Here is a 13,413-nt window from a genome sequence, read left to right on the forward strand (position 1 = left end):
AAATTAAATCTGTCCTGTTAGAAATCTCAGCAGTTAAAATTCATAAAGTGCTGAGCTCCCCTATCTGGAATGTTAAATTTTACATTCATTAAGCCCATTGGAAAAAAATGTTGGAAGGGACCCCTTAAAAAGAAAACAACTTTGTAAACTTGTACTTGTCAAATAGAAAAAAAAAAAGAAGAGATAGTAAACAGGGAATAAGCTGTAACATTGTTTTACGCCCGTGACCAGCTTCATGTTAATGGAGGGATCTTGAGACACTTAGAGAGAAATGGTAATTTTATTCCGGTTTTAAGGGGTCTGTTGTACCAAGAATGTGCTTGAGGGATCCTTAGATAGGTGTGTACCATGAGGGATATGATGCCAAAGTACAGAGGGAACATTTCACCTGCAGGTCTTGTCATTTCTAAACCTGATTTTTCTGATATGCGCGTCACTTAAAAAAATGGACAACAGGGATTTTAGATCAAATTAAGAGTGTTGACTTTATTTACCTACAAAAAGAAAAAAAAATTCTGCCATTCCATTTCCTTGGTTTATACTCCTCCCATCTCATGCCCCTTTTGTATTTTTTTCCTTGGTCTCTTAAGAAGCTAGTGATAGAAAGCTGTCCAGTCTGAATCTGGTTTATACCAATAAAGAATTATAAGGAGTCAGCCACAGAATCCAAAAGTAAATTAAAATTGCTCTTAGGGCATTTATGCTTCTCGTGGAGACTAGAGACACATTTCAAATCATTTTCATAAATACAAAGCTTATAGTCAATCTAAAAATAATGGAATTTAAACTGAGAGTGGTCCAGTTTGATTGATGATTTATAAAAAAAAGAAAGAACCAAAACTTGAGTCCAAATTTGCTGCTATAATCTTTTGTGGAAAAGATTGAAAGGAGAGTAAATATTTTAAGTTTCCTATTGCATTATTCTTGGAAATGATTTTTACAAAAGTAACGAAGGTGATGTCTTATTTTGAAATCTCTTATCGGCTACTCACATTAAGCAATAGGACTGGTTTTGGCTTTTCAAGTTTTTTGTCTGCATCTTTCCATAATATTATTCAAACTGAAGTTATCTTTTTCAAATTACAAATTTGCATTTGCTATAACAAAGTTGAGTACTGACTTTTAACAAACATAGAAAATGGTCATTTTTAAGGGGGAAAGAGTCCTTCTTTAGGAATTTAAGCAGCTAATTGGTGTGTTATCCTATTTTCAGTGTATACAATTTCTATGTTCCAGGATGCAACATAAAATTCTTTTTGCTTCAAGATCAACGCAAAACAGTGATGCAATGCATCATGAAAAGAAAGTTTGTATTTAATGAGAAGGTGCTTTACACTGTACTTCTTGGTATTTTTTGGAAAAAAAATTATTACATTTTGAACAATTCCAAAGCTGTTAATTTTTTTTTAAATAAAATGTTGCAGGCTTAAAAATAAGCAATTAATGATAAGTTAAAATTGTTGGTTCCCTTACCTGGTATTTATTAGGGTAAAGAAGAGTGGATTTCTAAGTTTAAAAATGAATGTATGGATTGTGGCAAGTTGCTTTTTTCATCCTGAGTAACTAACTTTGATGATTGAAATGAGACAAGCTTGGAATTCATATTGAAACCTTTACTATTAGAGCTAACACATTGTTGTTCCTTTAATACCAACAGACCTATGCATGAGACAACATGACAATAATACAATTTTGTGAGACTTTGTGAAGAAAGCTGACTCTTTTATAAAATTCTCTGATAATCATAATGGACCTTATCTGGGCAAATTCAACATGATGACATAGCATTATTTGATTACTAAATGGATATCTTCTTTGGAAATTTCAGTCTTAGTAATGAAACATCCATTTTATAAATAGGAATGTTGAGCTTCTTGGGAATGTAGAAGCTTTGGTAGTAAATAGTGCTGAAGTTTTGAGTCAATAAGACCTACGTTCAAATTCAGCCTCTCTTACTTAATAGCTATGGGCCCATGGGAAAGTTTCTTAACCTCTCTGTGCCCCAATTTCCTCATCTGAAAATGGGGATAATAATACTAATATATATAATAATTACTTAAAGCACTATGTAATGTTTAAAGTGCTATGTAAATGCTATTTATGATAATATTGATTCTGATGATGATCTCTTGGCCCCATAGGAAGAGGTGAATCTAACATAATTCTCTTTTGTCTTGCTATATCTTCTTGGTTGAAAAATACTAATACATTAAAATAGTCTTACCATCCATATTTCTGATGTATAAAACTTATTATTTTCAATATCCAATCCTCATTGTGAAAGCTGATTGACAATTAGGAGATGAGACAGGGGGAAGGGGTAATGGAAGGGAATAAGCATTTCTATAAAGACTACTAGGTGCCAGGCACTTTGTTAAGTGTTTTACAATATTATCTCATTTGATCCTCAGAAAAACCCCAAAAGATGGGTTCTACTATTATCTCCATTTTACAGTTGAAGAAACTGAGTAGATAGAGGTTAAGAGACTTGCCCAAGGTCATAGCTACTAAGTGTCTGAGGAAGGATTTGAACCTCGGTATTCCTGACTCCAGGCCCAGTGCAATTATTGTGAGTTCCAGCTGCTTCTAGGAAAGGCTTAATAAACATAGTAGCATATCTCTGAACCATTTGAACTTAAAAATTTATGTAAAAAAGTTTTTTCCTACCCAAAAGGTCTTCTGGGTTTATGTTGTAAAACATTTAATTTTCAATTCTATGAAGCTTTATCCTATTACCTGCCAGATTCAATAATTGCTATTTCATTAAAAAAAGGGATTCTTTGGCCTATGATATCTGGCATGAGAACAAATGTGCATATAATTACCAAATGCTTTTGTTCTTATTATTTGTCACCTTATTAGCTGTTAACATATGTTCAGATATGAACACTCAGATACGAACACCAAATGTTACAGATTTCTTCCCAATTTGAGGTAATTGTTGATATTGCTTCAAAGGGGGTTACTATTTACTTGTTTCATTCTCATTTTTGGCATTTCTATCACCCATTAACTCTCATTTTCATGTGAGTCGTATCTATTTTACTTCAAATGCACATGGGCAAACATTTACTTCTTAAAATGCACAATCAGTTATAACCTCAATAGACTCTTTAATGACCTTGCATTTTTCTGCTTTGTCTTCCATTCTCCACCAACGCATAAAACATCAGAAGAAAGAGGTAGTCTCTCAAGACATCTTTTAAACAAAATAAATTCTGATAGCCTTTCATGCATTACTCTGCCAATCATAGCAGATAATCCCATTCGTGTACCATGATTAGTATTCAAAGGTGTAGATTCCCACCTGTGCCATGTAGTACAACAACGTGAAATAGGGAAAGGAGGAGAAAGAAGGTTCCCAGCAGATCTCAACATGACAGACTGCACGAATCAATTTTAATTAATTCTGCCTCTTTAAATCTTTCTGCTCTTTTGGAGAGATTGCTATCTGAGTCAGACGCTAAAGCAAGATAATTAACAGAAACACTGCAGGATGTTGACAGCACTAGCAGCCAATTTACTTGGCTACAGCTCTGTTTTATGAGAGTGCCAGGTTATAAGGTCCATTGTCCTATGATGGTGGGGGAGGGATTTGCAATGTAACATTCATTTTACAAAATGAATTTATTTTACTGTTGTACACCTTGCAGAGCTTTAATTGTGTAATTCAGAATGGATTAACAAAAGTATTTGAGCACAACTTCAGTCCTTTACAGGAAAAATTGCTTCTAAATGAGATTGTCAAAATTGTAAGCACCAACAAAAATAAAAACAAATCAATTTTTAAAAATACACATTTCTGTAAAGTTAACTCCAAGAACATACATTTGGTAAGTATATGTTCTGTGCCATTAATTTTCTAAGATTTATAGAAATGGTCTTAATTTGTGTCTCTTTCTACTTTACGGTCTATTTCTAATTAAGGGTCCTCAATAGGAAGGCATCATAGTTAGCACATGAATATTACTTTGTCAGCATTACTAGCAATGAGCTGGCAATTGTGTATGCTTTTATTTATTAGGATTCAGTTGCTAAATATATTTTGTTGTTAAGCACAGATCTGCTCCATTATTTTCTGAGATGGTCAAGTCATAGGTACTAGGATGGCTTAATGGATATATGGACAAAAATACTGCATATATCTGTATATACATATGTACATGAGTGGCACATAATTTTCCCCCTCTTAATATGATATAATAGGTTAAAGGGCTTTTCAAATGCTATCCTTACCACTCAAATTAAGAATACAAGTGATGTGACACAGCTGTGCAATAAAGCTTAATGTGGCTCAAAAAATTTTTGACATTTGAAAACTCTTCAGATATCTATGTTAAAGAATCAAAGGATCATATAGGAGGGGTGGGACCTAAAAAGTCATTTTATTTCATTTTGCCAATAATAAAGTGAGTTTCAGAGAGAGGTTAAATGACACACAGGTAGTAAGAAGCTTTTTATACTCTTCCCAAATTTGATCTACTATACTATGAATTTACTTATTTTATGAAACATGTATTTCATAACTCACTTGGGACACAGGGGTCTCTGTTGATTTGGCTGTGTCTCCTGGCAGGGCACCTAGCTTAAATCATTCAATTTACAGAAAAGAAGTAAAGCGAGTGGCATAAGTTTATGTTAGAGTTGAGATTAGAACACAAACCTTCTGGCTACTCAGATCTCAATACACTATATTATGCTGCCTCCCAGCCTATAAAATATGCATATTCTGCTCTTCTAAATAAAATATCAGAATGGTATCTGAATCTGGTATCACCAACTCACATTTTCCCCATATCCCAGTCCCGACGAATTTCAGCAACAAAAAGGAACTCAAGTCATTTAGTCCAATCTTTACCTGAACAACAATCTCCCTACAAATTTTCCCCGATGGCAACATCCAATCTTTGCTTGCAGAATTCTAATGAAAGTGAACTTTACCTCTTGAAACAGGTAATTCCACATTGGGATCAGGCTAATTGAGGAGTTCTTAACCTCTAGTCCATAGACTCCAATGGGATATGAGAATAACTTTCAAGTGTCTGTGTCTGCACACTTGGATCAGAAAGAAATTATATTTTGTTGGCACTAAGTTATAACTCAAATTTAACTTTTCCTTAAATTATTTAAAAATATAATTATGAGGAGTAGATAGCCTTCATCAGACTATCAGGAGTCTGTGATGCAAAAAAACATTAAATAAGCCTTCTTTATTTAATTTTAAGAAGTTTTCTTATGAGGCCAAATTTGCACCTTGTATCCGTTGCTCCTACTTCTCTCTTGGTCCAAATGGAACAAATCTGCTCCCTATTTTATATTAAGGTTCTTAAAGTAAATAAAAATAACTAGTATGTCCTTCTTATTTCCCACCCGAGCAAAATAAATATTTCCAGTTCCTTAAACCAATCCTTGACTGACATAGTTTTGAGCCTCTTCATCATTTTCTTCACCTTCCTCTGAGCATATTATACATTATATTTGGCCTGTTCAGAGAAGTTTAAAAAAAGGCAATACACGTATACAAATGCCTGAGCACATAAAAAAATATATACTCACCCACTATACACAATATGGTTTGACTACATTTAGAAGGGGAACAGAAAATAACATTTGTCAAAAATTCTTGTCCAGTTTTACTTAACATAAGTGTTCTTATTATATTCTTAGTAGCTGGATTGGACAGGTTGGATTTAGTATAAACAGCAAACATTCATTGTCAGTACTAAAATAATCATATGTACTATTATTACACATCTCAACATACTTAAAAATAGAATGAGAAGAACAGAAGACTATCTGAAATGTGGGATTTCAATCAGTTACCTAACAAACATTTACTTTGTACTAAAGAACTGTGCCAAGTACTGGGAATAAAAATCCAGGCACAAAGAAAGCCATTTCCTACCTTCAAAAACTTATATTCTAATAGGAAAAGTAAACATATAAAAGGGAGATTAAAAAAAGAGTGGGGACCACAAAGGAGCACAAAGCTAAGGTGTCAAAGGGAAGTAACAAGAGAAAAGGGAAGGGGAATAAGTATTAAGTACTCAGCAATATACCAAGTACTTTACAAATATTAGCTCATTTCCTCCTCAGAATAATAGCACCTATACTATTATCATCCCCATTTTACAGTTGATGAACCCAAGGCAGGCAGAGATTCAATGACTTAACCAGGGTCACACAGCTAGTAAGTGACTGAGGCCAGATTTAAACTCAGACCCAGAACTCTATCCACTGTGCCATTTAGCTGCCTAATTCAGAGAATGAGAGATGGCTGGTCTGGGGCCTTTTCCAACAATGGAGGTTGCAAGAAGAATTCACCACTGGGGGAAAAGACCCACAGGACCAGAATCAGGAAGCTGCTGGGGCATGATGGCATAGTCTGGATAATAAGTGATGGCTATTATGAGGCCCTTGTTCAACCTTCTTTAAAACCATAGTAAATGAGATGAATGAAGTAGATAAATTGAGGGAACAGGTTGCTTGTCAAACACCTCATCATGATCTTCCCTTGCATTCTTATGGACAAGACTTGAAACATCTCCCACCTTGTATTTCTGCATTTATTAATAACACATAGTAGGGCTCCTCAGTCTAATAAACCAACATGTAAATGCCTACCCTTGCCCTAAGGAGTTTGGCTGAACCCCAGCAGTTGAATAAACAGAATTGTCTCAAGATTCTAAGATGCTCATCCTTTTTAGACATGTGGTTATTAGAATAATGACTTCATTTCAAGACTCAGGATAATATAGTGGTCTTCAGTTCCCTTCCTGATGCTTTATTCATTCACTCAGTAATAAACATTTATTATCCGCCTACTGTGGGCCAGTCACTGTGCTAAATACTAGGAACAAAAACAGGCAAAAGAGAGTCCCTGCCTTCAAGAAGATCACATGCTAATGAGGGAGATAACAAGCAAACAAATATGTAAAAACAACCTATATACAGGATAAATAGGAAATAATTATAAAAGCACTAGAATTTAAAAGAGTTGAGAAAAGCTTCCTGTAAAGGGCGGGATTTTAGCTGAGACTTGAAAGAAGACAGAGATGGTAGGAGGCAAAACATTCCAGCATGGGGGACATTGAGAAAATATGCCCAGAGCCAAGAGATGGAGTGTCTTGCTAGTGGAACAGCAAAAAGGCCAATGTCACTGGATCAAAGAGTACACGGTAGTCAAGAAAGTGTAAGAAGACCAGGAAGGTGGGGGAGGGTATGTGTCAAGGATTTTGAATGCCAAACAGAGGATTTTATATTTGATCAGGAAAGGTGATAGGGAACTACTGGAGTTTATTGAGGAGGGAGGTGACAGGGTCAGATCTGCACTTCAGGAAAATTACTTTGGCAACTGAAAAAAGGATGGATTGTAATGGAGAGAGACAGAAAGCAGGCAGACATACCAGCAGGCTATTGCAATGATCTAAGCGTGCAGGATCTGCACAAGGGTGTTGGAAATATCAGAGGAGAGAAGGGAGAGCATTGGAGAGTACTGAAATTGGTAGGCCTTGGCAACAGACTGGATGGTAGAGGGAGGAGTGGTGAGAGATGGTAAGGAGTAGATGATGACACCTACATTGCAAGCCTAGGAGATTGGGGCGGGGGGTAGGTGGTCTCTTCAAGAGTAAAAGTGACATTTGGAAGGAGGGAAGGTTTAAGGGGAAAGATAATGAGTTCCATTTTTGACATGTTAAGTTTAAGATATCTACTGTACAGTCAGTTCAAGGCTACAAAATTGTTCTGAGCCCTCTGGAAAATTCTTAAATTACAGACATAGATTTATCTCTTTGACTTGTTTTACATTTTATCTGCCTCTAGTTAACCGTTAGCTTCTTTGTGGTTGAGGCAAAATTCAGGTTACAAGAAAATATCATGTTAACCTACTATTACTGTAGTATAGTGTGTCTCTTTATAGACAGGTATCAAGAGGGGAAGCTTTTCTTGGAACTTCCTTCCCTTTGTCCTTTAGGAGGTAGGGACAATTGGTGGCATTAGCCTCAGTCTTCTGTTCAAAGGTACCTGTATGACTGATGACTCTCCATATCTTCATTCAATTTCACTGCTCAGTCCTACTTTTTCTTTCTTCCAGCTCTATCCTGGATATTCCTTTTTCTTCTCTGATGCCAAGCCTTTGAATTCTCTCTTAACTCTTAACCTATATCTCCCAGTTTTTGCACAGGTCTTGTATTTTATAGAAAGCCCATTGGATATGATTAAGTTTTCTCAGACAATCCCAATACTCTTCCTGTCAGCATCATGACAAGTCATAAAGTCTTTGATTGATTGTTCAATTGAGACTTGTTCTCACCTCATTAAAGTTTCTGGGGATCATATAATTTACTTTAAGTGAGGTTAAGGTAACAGGTGATTTATTCAATCAGCAAATCAATCAGCATCCTATCCCTACACTCTGATACAGCCATATTTATCCTGGCTTTAAACTGGTTCTTTTTTTAGACAATTTCGGAGGCTGGACAGCTTGGACCGCAGCTGATTTTCCAACATCAGTGCACATATTTTCAGTTGAGGTATAAACTAACTAGCCAGCAGGATGAGTATCCACTGAGATCCTATAGACCTAATTAGCTAAATTTAAACCCACATCAAGTTTCCACCCCAAATTAAACTTTGCTTGGGTTTGACAATCTCTGAAGATGAATTTTACCATTTCATTGTGATGCTTATAAGATAGACTTGAAACCTAAAATAGTTAGGATTTTGGGGCCATAATTTTATGCAGACTTATGATCATTTTAGTCAAAATTTTATTGCCTAAAACTATAAATACCTAAGTATTTCAAAATACCGTGAAACTCTAATTTTTATTCAGGATATTCTGAAATACCATCATTCACAATTAAGACTCTTATCTGCTGCCACAAGCAACAAATGTTATTCTATACGCCACTACTTCTTCATCTAGTTCCACTAACAACCTACAATAAAGGATTATGGGAAGGACAAAGAAAGAAACTGGAAAGTAAAACCTCAATTTTAGGCTTAGACAAATGTTTCCTGTGCTTGAATTTCTGATGTAGATAAAATTACACGAAGTAGATACACAAGACTGTTTGATGAAGTAAGAAATAGATTCCAAGAACTTCGCTCACATATTGGCCACTCTTCAGGAATTTGTAGCCTAAGAATATAATCTAATGGTTAGAGCATCAGGTGACAGCGATAGACTGCTCTCTGCTTCATTTATATTATTTGGTCTTAGAATTAATTCTCCAGGTCACAGTGGTCTAAGCTATGAAATGGTCATGGTATGCTATGTCCACTATTTGCGCAGACTAAGATGTTTTATCACTTAGCGTATTATCACTAGAGTCTTTGATACAACGACATAGTGGCTAGAGCTCTGGGACTAGAGTTAGGACGACCTGAGTTTAAGTCCAGCCTCAAATGCTTCCTGGCTATAAGACTTTGAGAAAATCATTTAATATTTGCCTGCCTCAGTTTTCTCAATTAAAAAAATGGGGATAATAACAGCACCCATCTCACAGGTTTGTTGCAAAGATCAAGTACTATTTCGTACTTGTAAAGCACTTTTAAAAAAGCACTTGTAAAGCACCTGTATTTGTAAAGCGCTTACAAAATGCTTATTCCCTTGCCTCCACTATGAATGGGTAAGGAAATGTCAATGTATACAGTCTTCATAGATTGAGTTCCTCTACTTTGCTTCTACTTTGTTTTTAGCTATAAGTTAATATTTGTGAAATGATACAAAAGGAAAATACTTCATTTATGCCCATAATTGAATTAAATTTAATTACAAGAATAATTGGGTATGTTCAAAATGATGCAATAATAGCCAATCACATTAATAATGCATGCTTTTCAAATGTGCACATCACAGACAGCTGTAATACCACAGAGAGGTAGCATGGTAGCATTGAAACAGTGATGATCTTTGAGTAAGAGTTTGAGTCCCAGCCTGCATAAGGATTACAGGTGTACATAATTATGACCATGTAAATTCACTCAGGTTTCACTTTCTTAATCTGAAAAACAGAGATGTGAGAGATGATCTCTCAGAAGTGAAGCCTCCTCAAAGGGTCATTAGTTCTTGTTAATGGTTCTGGTATTGTTGCTTTCAAAACCCTCCCCCACTCAGACTGTTTTTTTTTTTTTAAATACTTAGCAAAAAGAATAGCCCTACCCCCAACCTGAACTGCTTGTCCTTGCAAAACTTCCCACCTTTTCTTGTCTCTGGAGAAACTTGTGTAATGGCCTTTGTTCTCTAATAATAATAATAATAATAATAATAATAGTTGTTATAAAAATTATTATGTGACTGTAAAATGCTTAACGCAATGGCATATGTTAACATGCGGGATATTATCATTATTTAATGGAATTGTTAAAGGTATGAAGATTGCCATGTGTTAAAGTTACCATAAGAATGATAATTTCTATATGTGATAATATGGAAATGCAACTGATGTTATCTGAAGTTCATTGTATTACAAAAGTTATTACTATTTCTAAATTGTATTGTATTTCTAAAACTCTTAGATCATAAAATTTGAGGGGAATTATTATCCTACTCCCGGGGTGTCTCACCTATATGGCAGGACTCCCTGTCCCGCCTGGTTAAGAGAGAAGGGAAAGGAGAAATTAAGCTGATGGTTCTGAACAGTCAGGGTTGGGTGCCAGTCCAAGACCACCCTGATGGTTATTAAGTGGGTGTGAGGAGACTTCAAATTGTAAGAAATGAGAGGGGGAATTTTGAGAGATGATCTCTCAGAAACGAAGCCTCCTCAAAGGGTCATTATTTCTTGTTAATGGTTCTGGTATTGTTACTTTCAAAACCCTCCCCCACTCAGACTCTGTTTTTTTTTAAATACTTAGCAAAAAGAATAGCCCCACCCCCAACCTAAACTGCTTGTCTTTGCAAAACTTCCTGCCTTTTCTTGTCTCTAGACAAACTTGTGCAACAGCCTTTGTTCTCTGTTACTGGGAAAGATGTTCATAAATAGATTGTGTACCCCAAAGCCCAGCCAATGGGATAAGGGGAAGGGGATTACGGAGGGTAAATTGCGGTAAGGGTCTATAAAAACTGGTTTCATCCGGCACGGTCTGACACTGAAAGTTTATCTCAGTGTTAGTCGCCCTTTCCCATGGGTTTGTAATAAAAACTCCTTTCTGCTTTCTACCTTGAGAAGCCTCTGAGTTTAATCTGGAAAATAAGGATAGCTGTCCCACACAGAGATAATAATACTTTCACTATATACATCATGCTTATTGTGAGAGAAGAGCTATAAACATCTGTCATTATAATTTTAAGATGATAGTATTTGTTATTCAAAAATGACTGACATTCCTGAATCAGTCATATGTTTGGTAGCCAGCCACTGACTTGCTAGAGCAATTCACTTAATTTCAAATGATTAAATTAGGGCAAAGATCAAAGTTGGTTTCAAAGCACTAAAATAAAAATGGAGAAGATGAGATGTACACTTGAAGGTACTTCAATTGTGGGATCTGACCTAGTTAAAAGAGCTGCTAATGATGGGAAGAATAGTATAGGCACTACCTATCAAAGAGGCCCCTAAGATCCTTCTGATTGCAGGATGGATGGAGAGCTGTGCCCCAAATCTCCATTTAAGGAGAGTGTCCAAGCCAGCCATCTCTTTGTTTCCCAATCCCAGCTGCATTCCTTAGAACTTCTCCATTATGCCCCATAATAACTGTATAATCCTGTAAGATCACATGCATGTTGCTTTTCATACCTCAGCAGTACCCTCTGCCCTGAGACCTCTCTGATTAAATAGCAGAGTGAAGAGCTCCTCCCAAAACCTCCATTTAAGGAAGGAGCCCAGATCACATATCTAAGCAAAATAAACCAATTGTTGTTGTTCAGTTGTTTTTTCAGTCATGTCTGATTCTTTGTGACCCCATTTGGTGTTTTCCTGGTAAAGATACTGGAATGGTTTGCCATTTCTACTCCAGTTCATTTTGCATATGAGGAAACTGAGGCAAACAGGGTTAAGTGACTTGCTCAGGCTCTAATAAGTGACTGGGGCAAGATTTAAACTCAGGAAGATGAATATTTCTGACCGGAGGACATCACACCTATTAGCTGACCAAAACAAACAAACAAAACAAAATACCACTAACAACAAAAACAAAATTAAATTCTCCCTCTTCCCTTAAAGATACCATCTATGGCTTTTCAAGTTAGACCATCCTGATTTCCCTTTTCTATGCATACTTTAGTTTATCAATGTTCTTCCTAAAATAAATTGCACCTAGAAATAAATGCTAAACCCCAGATATGTTCCCACCCAGGAAGATTACAGAAGGAATATTACCTCCCTGGTCTTAAAACATGATACCTCTCTTAATACAGCCTAATTTCACCTATATCACCCACACACACACACACACGATCTTCTGCTATTTCACATTTTTGGCTCTATGTTTGCAGGCCTTTAAAATTCTTGGATGTTTATCTGACGAACTGCAGGCTAGATACGCCTTTCTTATTTTGCACTTAAGAAGTTCATTTCTTTGGAAGCAAAGTGATAGATTTTACACTTATTCTCATCAAAATATATCTTTTGATTCAACTCTACAAGTTTTGCTAATTTGTTAAGATTTTTGGACCCTGACATCTAACATGTTAGCCATCCTTCTTAGCTTTATGTAATATGTAAACGTGATATTCATGATGCTCATGACTTCATCCAATTGTTCTATGATATTAATGAAGTAATTTATCTTCTCTGAATCTGTTCATTAGTAGAAACAGGTGCAATATTTCACTCAATCTCACACAGGTTTCTTCTGAAGGGAGTATTTTCTTTTGGTTTGGTTTTTGGAGGGGTGCTACGTAAATATAAACTCTTATGATTTAGTTAACTGGAAAAACACCCAATGGCATTCAAAATTGTTAGTTTGTATGCCCAAAGGGCTATAAAAATGTACATACCCTTTGACCCAGCAATAGCACATCTAGGGCTATATCCCAAAGAGATGACACAAATGGGAAAAGGACCCACATGTACAAAAACATAGCAGCTCTTTTTGTGGTGGCAAAGAACTGGAAATTGAGAGGATGCCTATCAATTGGGAAATGGCTGAACAAGTTGTGGTATGTGAATGTAATGGAATACTATTGTGCTATAAGAAATGATGAACAGGCTGACTTCAGAAAAACCTGGAAAGACGTGTATGGTCTGACGCTAAGTGAAGTGAACAGAACCGGGAGAATGTTGTACACAATAACAGCCTTGTTGTATGATGACTAATACTGATGAACTTAACCCTTCCCAGCAATACAAGGATCTAAGACATCTCCAAAGGCCTCATGATGGAAAATGCTATGCACAAAGAAGAAAGAACTATGGAGTTTGAATGCAGATGGAAGCATACTATTTGCTATCTTTTTTCTTCCTTTGAATT

At 35.9% G+C, this 13,413-nt stretch overlaps 1 protein-coding gene across 1 annotated transcript in view; it reads right to left on the minus strand.

Moving 5' to 3' along the window:
- The window catches only part of CDH12 (cadherin 12), a 1,313,162-nt gene that overhangs the window by 1,200,167 nt on the left and 99,582 nt on the right, over positions 1 to 13,413 (minus strand). The gene's annotated exons all lie outside the window — the stretch shown is intronic.

This window comes from Phascolarctos cinereus, unplaced genomic scaffold (assembly GCF_003287225.1).
Source record: "Phascolarctos cinereus isolate Bilbo 61053 unplaced genomic scaffold, phaCin_HiC Scaffold_4;HRSCAF=312, whole genome shotgun sequence".
Classification (NCBI taxonomy): domain Eukaryota; kingdom Metazoa; phylum Chordata; class Mammalia; order Diprotodontia; family Phascolarctidae; genus Phascolarctos; species Phascolarctos cinereus.